The sequence below is a fragment of the Lutjanus erythropterus genome, chromosome 15 (assembly GCF_056507025.1).
Source record: "Lutjanus erythropterus isolate fLutEry1 chromosome 15, fLutEry1.hap2, whole genome shotgun sequence".
Taxonomy (NCBI): Eukaryota; Metazoa; Chordata; class Actinopteri; order Lutjaniformes; family Lutjanidae; genus Lutjanus; species Lutjanus erythropterus.
Genome location: NC_139331.1, coordinates 5,367,678 through 5,381,578, shown reverse-complemented (window position 1 = coordinate 5,381,578; position 13,901 = coordinate 5,367,678). Strand labels below are relative to the sequence as shown.

General features: G+C 38.4%; 1 protein-coding gene across 1 annotated transcript in view; it reads left to right on the top strand.

Annotated features, from left to right (window-relative positions):
• The window catches only part of lrfn2b (leucine rich repeat and fibronectin type III domain containing 2b), a 244,637-nt gene that overhangs the window by 130,349 nt on the left and 100,387 nt on the right, over positions 1-13,901 (top strand). Inside the window, exon 3 of the mRNA XM_084737953.1 lies at positions 576-685. The gene's annotated coding sequence lies outside the window, so the exon portion shown is untranslated. The remainder of the gene's footprint in view (positions 1-575; positions 686-13,901) is intronic.

The window sequence follows — 13,901 nt, the reverse complement described above, 5'->3', positions numbered from 1 at the left end:
TCTTTATAACCTGGCCTGCCTGACCCGCGGGTTAACAGCAGTATCTGCATCACTACAAGTGGCTCATTTAAGCATCCCTATTCACTTCTCTATCTTGTGGAATCCATCATTTAAATAGCAATGCACTAGAGGCAGTCACACCTGGCTCTTAAAGGGAATGGGAGATGACACTCCAGATTATGTCCAAAACACATCTATGATTGATTAAGAAAAGTAGAGTTGGACACGCTGTAAATGCGCTTACGCAATGCACTTCAGACCATGCACTAAAGATCATTTAAGCAGGGCCCCTTGAGGCGCTGATCAAGGCAGATGTGGTAAGATTAGTATTCACAAGTTTGCAAGGCTGTACACTCTGCAGTGGAGCAGTGTATGTCAAAAGCAGAACAGAGGAGATTAGCTCTGAGATCGATGTACAGTGTTATTAACTTTTAACCTCATTTTGTGCAGACAGAAGTTTGCGGAATGCTCTGAACAGCGATGTGGCCATGGCTCCAATATATGTAGTTTGGAGTCTGTCAGTCGAGTGTGTAGACGGTGATTGATTGAAATGTACTCTGCGTGTCTTCCCACAGGAGGCTGTGACGGCGAGGATGTCTTCGGAGCCCCAGGCGCTGCAAAGGTGTGAAGATGGAGTCCTGACCTCAGGTGGTTCTTCCACCTCATAATCCTCACCCCATTCACTGTGAGTATTTCATCCATTCGCCGACGGGCTCGCCACAAAGACATCGATGTGACGGTAAAGACTACATAAAGCCATGATGGAATTCACAAAATGTCAGAGCTGAGGATGATGAAGATGAAGAAAGGGCAGGCTCGTAGGGTTTTAAAACAAGGCCTGGCAGATATGGATTTAGCTTCTGGAACTTAAAGGTCGTGTTATTGAAAAGTCTGATTTTAAGAAGTGTCTTTGAAGAACTCTCAGGTATTACTGCGTCCGTGAAACCAGCTCCAGATATTGATGTGCAATTACAAGTCGTAATGTAGGGGGGCTTTTCAAAGTACACAGTATCTCAGCTGTATCAACACAGGCTGAGACTGGACTATTCTGCAAAACCATGGATTTATGTTGTTCTTTTTTTTTTATTAAGTGTCAGTGCCAACATTTTTAAAATTCTTTATTTGATATCCATGCAGGAATCTGACTCACTAAACACCCATTCAACACCCTTACCTGAACACCATTATCGTACATAAAGGGCACGCAACTAGAGTTCTTGTACTGATGCTGAACATTGGTGCTACAAGAATGATTATCTTCCTTTTTTCCAACAATGCCTTCCTTTTTATTCACACAGTTACACATATTCATCATTTTTGGTGCATTTCTCTGCTGTTGAAGCACTATGTGATGACCTTTTCATAATAAAATAATAACTTTTAGTATTTTGCCAGCGTACACTGTATTTTATCACAATCTGAGCAATGAAATGTGGCTGAATGTCTGCTCCCAGTCCACAGCCTGGTACCAGACCACAGAACATTTGCTATTGTCCTGTGGGGACACAATATGATTCGGCTTTTTTAAAAAAAAGAAACGCTGAATAATGTGAATTTGGAATTTGAATTTTTAGCAGTCTGCTTGTGTTGTATTTTTTTCTCATCACCCAACTGTCATTCAAACTGGCCCATCCTCACCAGACCTGCCAACCTCAAGACCTAGAATGTGGTGGATTTCAAAATGAAAAAAGTGATGTTTTGGAGACTTTGTTTGCAGCCTTTTGGTGGCTTTCAAGGAATGAAAACAACACAATAAGTAAACTGCAGCTAGTTTCTTTTTAATTCTTTCTTTCATTCATTTACGTTTTGTTCTTGCCCCTAAAACAAAATTGACATAGCAGATTTTACAAAATGCATGCCCCTGTCCTTAGAACTTTCCTTAAGAAATTCTTCGTAGTCTGGTTTGGTGTAGCTGTAATGTCTGAGTGGAAACAGTAGACTTTTGCTTTTGTAGGACATCATCATGTCAGAAATCAGGATAAATAGAGAAGAATTGTGATCCTGGAAGAAAATCGGTAGAGGGGAATGAAAAACGGGAGTCTCCTGGGAAAATCTGGAGATTCGGGAAGTGTGGTCCTCACCAGTGAAATGGTCATTTAGCTTGTCTGCGCTAGTCTGACACACCGGATGCACACTGCGAGTAGAAGTCTTGCCACTGGTCGCAGTATCACAGCATCTGTTGTTTGCATTTTCAAAGTCCCCAGGAAACAAGAACAACGTCCTTCTTTTGCAGTGATGTAGTCATTTTAATGCCAGTCCTCGCCTCCTGACGTGCAAATGTTCCACCATCACAAGTTTCACTTTGACACTATTTTGCAGCAGCGCCATCGCTGCATCCCTGGCTTAGTGCCACCCAAGAGGTCTGTGATTGTTTTAAAGAGATGCAAACAAGGCAGGGTGTTTTTCCCTCATAACAGAACATGTATGCGTGGGGCCAGATGTTTCTTCCATGCTGAATGCTGTGGAAAGAGGTCTGGCTATGCGAGACTATGTCTGTGCGAGCAGCTTATCATGACCCATATTTAGGTTTCTCGTTAGGTGGCGACCTCTTGAGGCCATAGCGATTATGACTGTAGAAACGGATAAGAAGAATGAATAAGTTCATGCAGCCTGAAGGCAACCTGCCTGAGCTTCAGTCTGTGGAGAATGTAGCACTGGAAACAACTCATGCTGGAATGCTAGAATACTAGGATGTTCCATATATAATTAATGTACTGATTTGAACCCAAACCACAATCTTCTCCAAAACCTAACCAAAATTTTGTCGGCTAAATGGACCTAAACCATGACTTTTTCCGAACCTTACGCCAGACTTTAACAATGGTCACATGACTAACAGTGCCACATCCCTGCATTAAACAGCCTTAAATGAAATGCGACAAGCTTAAAATATGTAGAAAGTTTTAAGCTTGGCAGGATTTAAATATACGATCTTCAGTATAAAAATGACTAATTGTACAGTTTTAACTTGAACTGAAATCAATTAATCAATCAAGGAAATCTTAACAAACTGTTAAAAAATACATTGCCATTACAAGTTCCACTCTAATTTATAATAATACAGAACATAACAAAACCAAATCTGATTTGCTGTGCCCATCTTTGTACTGGACTGCCACCTGCTGCCTGCCACGGAGCATGAAATTTAGTGTTAACTCACAAAAGAAGACTAATTTCTGAGAAAAGCTCAGCTTCAAATATCAAAGGAACTCCTGGCCAAGTAAAACTCACAAATATGATGCAGCATACATAAAGTATGGATTTAGTGTTCCACATAACAATGCCTACGGGTGGCCCAAATACGTACTGCTTTGAGAGCTTCTGAAAACCATCTAAACTTCAACATCACTTGAAACAAAAGCAACTACAGAGGCTGAAAATACAGTTGACTTTGGGTTTTTGAAGACATTTTGCAAAAGCAGGGCCCTGGCCGTAAGCTATCAGGCTATATTTGGGGGGACCTTGGCATGGAAAAGTTTGGAAAACCCTGGACTAATCAAATAGTCAATTAATTCAGCACAACACCAAACAAATATACACCACAAGGTCAGAAATTCTCACTTGAGAGATGTTATATTACTTGTGAACATTCACAGGTAGGCCAGAATTTGTGTTTTGAATTTCCAGACTACTTCTCTTTTCTCTGAGGCGTGTCCTTCCATCACGGAGGATTCTATCATTTTAAGTCAAATTACACTGTGTTGAAGCCTGATGGCTGAGAATAGCTGGCAGTGCTGTTATAATGAAGCAAGCGAGGTTGGTCTGGGACACGATGGAGCAGAGGGCTGGTATAAATAGAATCTGCAACCAAGGATGTAGACCTGAACAGTGATGCCTGTTTTAATTTAGCTTCTATTTCTGTTATTTACGCCGGCTCTCCAGGAGGAGAGCGTGTAATGCGGCTGCTCAGGAGCAGATCATGAGGGATTGGCTTTTATTTAAGATAAATATTTTAGTGGTGGGCAGAGCACAGCCAGCACTCTTTGTTCCTTGAAAATCAACTTTTAAGGGCTTTTTTCTCAGGAAACTTAAACGCTGACCCCAAAATGTCAGCTCTGAATTGTCTCCTCGGGCTGACATGTTGGGGACAAAAAAACAGGAATGTCCCCTTACAATGACAGTGTCTACAGAGGAGCTGCTTCCAGCTTAGAAGTCATTGTTAAAGATGCATGGTGCTGCACCCGAAACACCTTATCTACAGTATGTTTAATGAGTTTTTCTCGCTTCCAGATTGCTCTTTTTGCACCTTTTCTAGGAAATGAGGTAGTTGTAATTTGAGAGTCACACTGGAGCTGGAGCCGTTCATTGCAGGAGTCAGCCATTTACTGCACCGTGTGAAACATCCTGTTTAAAAATGTCATCTTTCCAGCGCAGAGCTGTCTCCCTAAGATGACATGCTTGGGACAGTAACAAACCCAAAGAAAGGCCTTGTTTCAAGGAGAGTGTCAACTGAAGTTTCTGACAGTTCCAGCACACTGGTGCCACTGTTGAGCACGTCTCCTGAGTCTCTTTTCATGTTGAGCTGTGGCCGTGTTACGTCAGAACGTTCTCCTGACATACAAGACCTTCAAACTTCATGAAAAATAGTTTGTAGTCCCAAGGAATCACATCCGTACTGGACAATTATGAGGAGGACAAATAAATTGCTTAACTAAAGTTTAAGCAACAGGCCGTAAAGAGAGACGTGTCACAAGTAACACAGATGGATTTAAAAAAATTTTTTTAATATTTGAATGGTGCTGACCAATCCAAAATGCTGCTAAAAATTCTGTATGAGGAAGTTAAAATAAAAAAAGCAGCAGTATTGTATAACTGAATCATGTTGTGTCCTGCTGTATGTACTCCGTCCTGTAGGGGGGGTAGAATATTTGCGCCACAGTTTTATCTTTATGTTTTTTAGAGCAAAGTGCATTTGCTAACAGATTTGAACAGATCAGTATTGTATTGGCATTATCGATATCAGTATCGAACTTGAAAAAGTGGTCTCAAGCTATCCCTAATTAGCATGCTAACCAGCTAGCCTCGGTACATCCTGTCTTGTAATGCCACTTTGCACATATATATGTATATTTATACTAGAAGGAGAACAGGGAAATACAAATGTACACTTCTTTCTAAATTCATTATTTTTTTTCCTTTTGCTAAGCTAAGATGAGCTTAATTACTTTGTTAGCTCAATAACTCACCATCACTTAGTCATCATGATTAATTTTCCCACTGTTCCAACCATCACCAAGTCTGGTTTGGTCGACCCTTAATTCACCACCTTGAAATGTTCTGGTTCCCCACCACCTGATCTCCTTCTCACTCCTCTCCAGCTCAGCAGTTGTCAGCTGTTACTTTGGTGACATGCTGTCCCCTGTTTGTTGGGAGTTCTGACATATTGCAGCTTTAAATTTCGGCTGTCACAATATTACATTTTCACTACACAATTATTATGGCTGAAGAATTCCTGAAGAAAATGTTGTCACAATGTTTATAGAAGATTTCAAGAATAATGCTCTCAGTTACATGAATCTTTAACTTTGTTTCGTGTGTTTTTGGCAAATAAATGACATCAAAATATGAGTGTAAAGAGGTGGAGAAAGAGTCTCTAACCATAACTGTACAAACATGATTTTGCACTGCAGTAGTAGCCATACACTGTGGTTGTAGTTAGGCAGCTAGCTAGTTACAGCATGACAGCATCATGTCAGTGTACAGGGGGCCTTTGGCGATGGAGACGAAGCGAGAACAGAAAGAATGGAAAATGATTTAACAGCATACATTATATTTAAAAGGCACTTGATTATGTGCATGATTTTTTTTTTATATGGTTTTGCTAAATACTCAATTCTGATTGGTCAATTACAGCATATTAAGGTCTGTTATTTCTGTATAATAGAACTGTTATACGTTCAGTATAAAGATCATGTATCACCCTGTCAGGGTTTATTTCACAATAATGACCTGCTCACGTACATTATCCCTTATTTAGCATGGGTGTATTATTATGATATCAGTATTTCATTTTTTAAATATTAGTTATTGTCAATATTGGTATATTGTCACACCCCTACTTAAAATAATAAATATTGTGTAAACAAGCAAGCAGCTAAATAAAGATTAAAGCTGCCTGACTCTGCTTTAAAGGGACAGTTCACCCCAAAATACACATTTTTCCTCTTATATGTGTAAATATGTATACTTTTGATTTTGGGGAGAAGTGCCCCTTTAAATTGTGTTTTAAATACAGAAAAGAATGGACTGAATAAAACTAAGAATCTGCCTAACTATTCATTATTATGTCCGCAGCAGTTCTGGATATTCAGTGCTATGAACACATTTCAGTCTGTATCAGTTATACTGGACCAACACCCAGTGGTTTCCTGTGGCTCCTGCAGACAGACCATGACTGGGCAGTATGTAACAGCCTCGGGTCATTTAATAGGAAGCATGTCCTGCTTTAAGAGGTGGCTTCATGAAAAATGCCTCCATTAGTTTACCATTAGTTGAAATATTATGCAAAGGAAATGAGCATATATCCAGACAGAGTATAAATGTGAGGCGTGAGGGTGGAATGTGTATTAGAGCGGGCAATAATTCAAGTACGCAGAAAAACAAGAAGCTCTTACCTACTGCTGAATTTTTCATTGTTATGTGGTGCATTCAAGGACCAAATGTGGGGGGAGCAAATGAGGTACAGAGGAAGTGTTTTTTGGTTTTTTGTTTTTTTCAAGATGGGGCGGAATATGCTTTATCTTCCTCCTCAAAGTGGGATGGATGTGAGGTGAAACAATAAAGAGGGTAATTGATGTTGTGGTGCTGAACAAATAAATCAGAGAATACAATCACGGTGTTCATTCTGAATATTAAAGAGGAGCTACACCCAGAATTGTATTTTTGTGTATTTAACTTGGATTAATTACTAATCACACATCAAATAAAATAATGAAATGAGCAGGAGAATTTTTCATGAGAGGAACAAATACTCAAAAAAGCAGAATGGTAAAGGTGTGGCCAGTCTTTTCTTCAACATTATGACCAGCTCTCAGTGAGCTGAAAATTGCATCTCTAAATTATTGGTTTTTGGAGTAGCTTGTAACCGGTCATGAACCTGAAAGGAATAGTTCAAGATTTTGGGAAATGCGCTTATTGGATTTCTTTCTGGGAGTGAGATGAGAAGATGGATATCAGACTGAAGTCTGTGTGTTGAATATGAAGCCATTGCCGGAATCTACCATCTCAATCTCTTATCTGATTTTCACCTGCATGGATTTTTCTATTACTGTCAACTGATGTTCGTCTCTTTTTAGAGGAAATACAGCCTTTGATTTCTGCCATCACCCTCTCCTCCAACATATTACAGCATACATAGGAGTGAGGGGAGTGGGGGCTGGGTGGAGTCTTTCAGTTTTCAAACTACATAATGTAACTGCATATGTAATGTAAGATGACACTATGATACATAGATATATTATGTAAGTTAAAAAGAAGTAGACGTTGGCTACTGGTTTCACACAGGCTACAAACTCCACTCTCCTGGGTGAAAGTATGTTACTTACAGAAGGTAGCATACATAACATAACTATATATGTAATTTAACTAACATAAGTAACGTAACACCACATAAGTTATGAAACATAACTAATGTATGTTATGTAAGTTAAAAAGAAGTAAATGTTTACTCCTGGTTTCACAAAGGACACAAATCATAATCTCCCAGGTGAAAGTACGTTAGTTATGTAAGTTAACATACATAATGTAACTTAAAAATGGAACGTAACATAAGTTATATAAGAAAAGTCAAGATGGACTTTGTTAAGTCACAAACCCCTCTTTTTCTGTGTGAAAGTATGTTAGTTATGGAAGTTAACGTACATTATGTAACTTACTTAAGTAACATTTTGTTACATTACGTTACTTATGTTTTGTAACGTAACTAATGTACATTATGTAAGTTTAAAAGAAGTAAACATGGACTTTTGTGATCTAACTTACATAAGCGATGTCACACTACTTTAGTTTTGAAATATAACTAACAGACATTATGTAACTCAAAAAGAAAAACTAAATATTAGCGACTGGTTTCACACAGGACACGAATCCTGGTCTCCTGGGTAAAGGTGCATTAATTACATAAGTAAACATACATAATATAACATGTGTAACATAACTTATGAGTAACATATCATATTTTACATTATGAAATGAAACTAATGTTGTTTAAAATGAAGTCAGCACTGACTTTGTTGAATCACAAACCCTCCATTTCCTGGGTGAAAGTACATTAGAGACATAAGTTAATATATGTACTGTAACTTGCATACATAATATAACTTGCATAAGTAACGTAATGTTACTTCAGTTGTGTAATGTAACATATTTAAAGAAATGTGAAAATACATTAGCTATGTAAATTAACATACATAATGTAAAATAACTAACATAAGTTATGCAAGTTATGTTAAAAAAGTAAACACTGACTTCATTAGGTAACAAATACCTGGTTTCATGGGTGAAAGAATGCTCGTTACGTAAGTTAACATATGTAATGTAACTTGTGTAAGTAATGTAATGTCACTCAATTAATATAACATGTTACTTAAGTCACGCAATGTAGCTCATGTATGTTATGTAAGTTTGAAACTTTTCTTTGGTTTCACACAAGATAAAAACACCAGCATCCTGTGTTTGAGTATATTAAGTTAGTAAGTTACCATACGTAATGTAACTTACATATGTAATATGACTCACCTAAGTAATGTAACACATGTATACATGGTGTAACATAACTAACATAAGTTATATATGATATGTAAAAAAAAAGTCAGTATTGACTTGAGTGAATCTCAAACCCTTGATTTGCTGGGTGAAAGTACATTAGTTACACAAGTTAACATAAGTAACGTGACTTACATATTTGCGTATTTTTACTCATATAAGTAATGTAACGCTACTTAAGTTATAAAACATAACTAACATAAATTATGTAGGATAAAAAGAAGTAAACGTTGACCACCACACAGGACATGAATCCCGGTGTTCTGAGTGAAACTACGTTTGTTATGTAAGTTAACATACAAAGCATAACTTGCATTATGTAATGTAACTAACATATCTTATGTAAGCGTAAAAAGAAGTCACAGAGTCTTAGTTGAGTCACGAATTCTGAGTTTTCTGTGTGAAAGTACGGTAGATCAAGCACATATGTGACCAAGCTGCCATATTTAACATCTTGGGAGACAATGTTTGTCTCTGAGTCTGAACCACAGTAAAGGCAGCTCCCACAGCTCACCCCAAATTCTGCACAAGTCTTCATTTCCTCGAATCCACAGCAAAGCACGATCCAAAAAGCAACAACAGTCATATATGTGGGAAATATCCCAGATTGTGAGCACTATTGAACACTAAAACTCTCGGGAATAAAATCTGGGTCATCATCAGGTTAGACTAAACCAAATGTTACAAAAACAAGTCTATTTCCGTGAAAATCAGTAAAAGAAAAGTAAACATAAGCCTTAATTGAAAAAAAAAATAGACTGTTGTGAGCTGAGCCCTTTGAAAATGTGTTCCTCTATTCAACAAGACATATAACAGAAAACCTATTAAAGCCTTCCATCAATCTCATTATCTTTCATCTCTGTTAATTGACTTATAAAAAGCCTTTGAATCTTTCATCTCGATAACCTAAAGCTAATGAGCTTTGCAGGTGTACCGTGGTGTAATCATGGAAAGTAGGTTATTAAACATTTTGGTGCAGCAGTGATTTTCTGTCAGAACGGATTAGCTTCATTTCTGGGAGAACCTTCCTCACACAGAGGCCTCCCACAGCGCCAGATGCATGAACACACAGACATACATACATACATACACATACATAGAGCGCGGCCTGCTCTGTCTGATCATTACTGCGGGATGTGAAACTGTGTCCCAATGCCACGACTCCACACAGAGATTTGGGGGATTATGTTCTGTTTACACTCTGAAATGGACTCATCTGACAGCTAAGCACTGTGAGCTACAGTGTGGTATGACAATGAAAAGAGCTTTATGGTACATTTCATTCCAAAACATGGAAATGCAGAGTATGTTGTGGTACAGTATATATTTAGGGTTTCTAGCACCAGACGTTCCATGGTGTGGCATTTCTTCACTTCAGAGCACAGTCATAGTGAGCAGCCATTTTATTTTTTGTGTGTGTTTTTTTAAGTGTCTCAGAGTTCTCTTAATGCTAATCAAAATACACATTTTTAAACCATAATTCTTATTTAGGTTTGATTTAGATTTAGTTCTCAACAAGAACCGGTTTTTGATTCTCATCTGTCATCTGTCTCATCAGTCTGAGCAGTATTCCCGCCTTTTTTAAACCAGGAACAGAGATGGGGGTCCTTAGGAAACAGCTAACCCTTTTCATGCCTGGTCATGTGTTCTGGTGGATTTGATGGAAATCTGGGACATGACTTTTCATAAAATAATCAATTTAAAAAAAAAGCTAAATATAATAGCACATTTAAAAAACTATGTTATATGTAATCCTGACATTATCATCTTGGAATATGTCCGTGTCATCAGGGAAGAAAAAAAAAACATTGATGTAAAAACCTGATCATTCAGTATATTCAGGAAGTGAACTGACCTCATTTTCTGGACACATAAAATTTCTGAACCTCGACCTGAGCAACTGAAGTAACCCCAGATCATAACACTGCCCCCACAGACTTCTTACCCTGATGCTCCCATCACTCTGGAACAGGGTAAACCTGGACTCATCAGACCACATGACCTTTGTTCATTCATCCACAGTCCAATCTTTATGCTCTCTAGCAAACTGAAGCCTTTTTTCTGATTATCCTCACTGATAAGTGGTTTTCTTAAGACTACACAGCTGTTTAGTCCCAGTCTCTTGAATTCTCTTCACGTTGTTTGTGTGGAAATGCTTTTACTTTCACTATTAAACAAAGCTGTGAGTTCTACTGTTGATTTTTATGTTTTGATTTCACCAAACATTTACTCGCGATCATTCAAGATTTTTTTTCTGACCACATTTCTTCCTCAAAGATGATGCTTCACCACTATCATTCCAGGTTTTAATAATGTGTTGGACAGTTCTTAACACAGTTTTAGTAGTTTCATCAGTCTTCTTACTCTGTGTCAGAAGGGTCAAATTTCTGACCTGCATCAAACAAAGAAAACAACTAACATCTTTTCCATGACCACAGGATATATCTTCTGACATGGCTGTTTAACTGATGCAGTGAGCAGCTTCTCATTTCTTAGAGTTAAATAACTTGTTACCAGATGAAACGTATTAATCACTGCAGTAATTATCCAATGGAAGGATCATACCTGTTTGACTAGTTACATCCAGGTGGTGACATATTTTTTTTGGCCAGGCAGTGTATATAAATCCTCAGATGTAGTCAGTTTTCTTTTTTAAAAAAAACTCTTCTGACACATTTGTCAAAGATTCAGTTTTCATTTCCTACAACTAAAAACTCATGTTTATTCATTCAGTCATTACAAGCAGCTCTCTCCCATGTCATGTGCAGCTGTACGGTTGTCGGGGCTGAAACAGTAGATTTTAAAGTGGTGTAAACTCTACACAGCGCTAGAAAACAGGCATCCAATGTCATTGTAGACCAGTGGAGGAGGAAAAGTTTTCAACACAATATACTTTAAGTCTCAAAGTCAATGTATTAACGCTGCAGAGAAATGACCCCTGTGACCAAAACACTGTCACATAGTGTAGCTGTTTGAGGTGGAGCGAGTTTAGTCCAGTGGTTCCCAGAGTGTGGCCTCTTCAGAGAGTCAGCAGATCAATCTGGAGAGGAACGAAGGAAAAAAAAGCTCCATGACACACATTTATATTCATGTTTTGGACTTTTATCTGATCGCCTCTTTTGTAAAACAACTGATATTGTGACCTCTTTGTGTTATTGAAATGCTTTAATCTGGTTTAATCTAATCTGAACAATGTATATTTTAAAAATTAACTGAAAGAAAGATTTCTTAAAGGGTCCATGTGTAAGATTCAGGGGGATTTATCAGCAGAATATCAGTCTCTCCAGGAAGTTGCGATGTTCAATCGCAACAGTTCACGCACATTCAACCAATCCCTGTGAATTCTGCAACTTTGACCAATCATTGTAGCTTTCTGTGAGTTCCACCAATCAGAGCAGCCCCCGTCCTAACATCATACGTTTATCTCAATGATTTGTTATACATATATTAAAATGCAAAAATAGTGAGTAATATTTTTTTCTCATGGGCACTGAAAAGAACACTTTCGTCATTGTTACTGATGTTCTGTGCACTTTCATTTTATAATTTTGTGCTGTTTTGACTTAAGGTGGAAATATACTTTTACTATACTATACTTTTAACTACACATTCACATATGCATCCCTACGCATCCCTGCGCTTCATGGCTGCCTCGCGTATCCTGCATCCATTTGGAGCGATGGTTGTGTGCGTCCTCAGAAATTAACACCACGCATAACTGAATGCAAACGCATGGTTAAACAGCAAGTATATCTCCGGCCTAAGTGGAGCTCCACAAAGATTCTGCTTCTTTGTTAAATACCTTCCAGTGCACTTTTTCATGCACAAATAAAGCAGAATTTTTGTAATCCTGAGCCTTTTTGGTAAGGTTAGTTAGAGCACTCTGAACAGTGTGTGTGGTTCTCCCTGGAACAACTTGCCTTTACTTTAATAACTTTATTTTGCGATTTCCACTTGGTCCCCCAATTTCATTGCAAAAAAAATGCCTACAAACATTGCAACATGCATTGCAATTTTTTTTAGAGAAACTGCCATGAAATCAGGCATTTTAGGCCTCAATAATCCCTGAAAAAATCCACAAAATCCTGGAGGGACTGGAATATGGCAGACATAAATATCTGCCCACTCTCTGGATTTTCCCAGGAGACTCCAAATTTTCACCACCGTCTCCCGGTTTCCTCTCAGGATCAAACGTTTCAAAAGTTTCTGGCACCGTAGAGTGTGTATGTCACTGTTTACACCATGACAACAATACAGCTGCACCAGATGTCATATCCTGGCACGCACACAACAAGAGCTGCTTGTAATAAATAATTAGATAAGTTGCTGGTTGAGGGAATATGAATCTTTAGCAAAAAAAAAAAGGAAAACAAAAACAAATAGACTTTAATATCAAGTCCAGAAATGACAACCAGTTAGCTAAACAAAGTTACTGGATTGCTGCTGTTAAAAACGGTGATTGACCTTCTAACTAGTAAGGTGCAGCATCATAGTTTGATGCTGACCAAGCTGCTGTATTTTGAAGCTCTGGGAGTGAGAAGGGGCTGCAGTGTCCCCATGTTTTCTGGCCATACGTAAAACATGAGCATCACGAAGGTTGGAGCTGTAAGTGTCTCATACTGCAGCTTTAAGTGAGTGATTATCGAGCTTCAGTGTAGACAACACAGGGCTCAGATCAGATCCCACACAGGAACTGATCTCATTTTGTGCTCAGCTGCTCTCATGCATGTTTAACACAGGTGAGCTGGAGAACAACAGCCTGTACACACCGTTTTAAAAGACTCAACTTATTGTGCTCTTGTTTGCTTCTATATTTACGGAGTTAAAGATTTATCTGAGAGCCTTCTCAGCACCTCCGTCCCAAAACTATAAAATTACCCACACTGCACCTGGAAGCTGTTTCCCACACTTTTCTATTATAACCAGCTTCTCACCTGAGATATAGCAGATTTTGATCTTTCTATTTTGGACCTGACAGAAGCTAATACTACACAGAATAAGAATAAGGAGGCGTGATCACTCAGCTGTTACACGTCGGATGAATATGCAGATGCAGGTGTCATGAGGCCGCTCTCTGACAGGTCGCCCGGATGCTCCTAGCCTATTTACATTCTGTAAATGATTGTGGGATCAGGCTG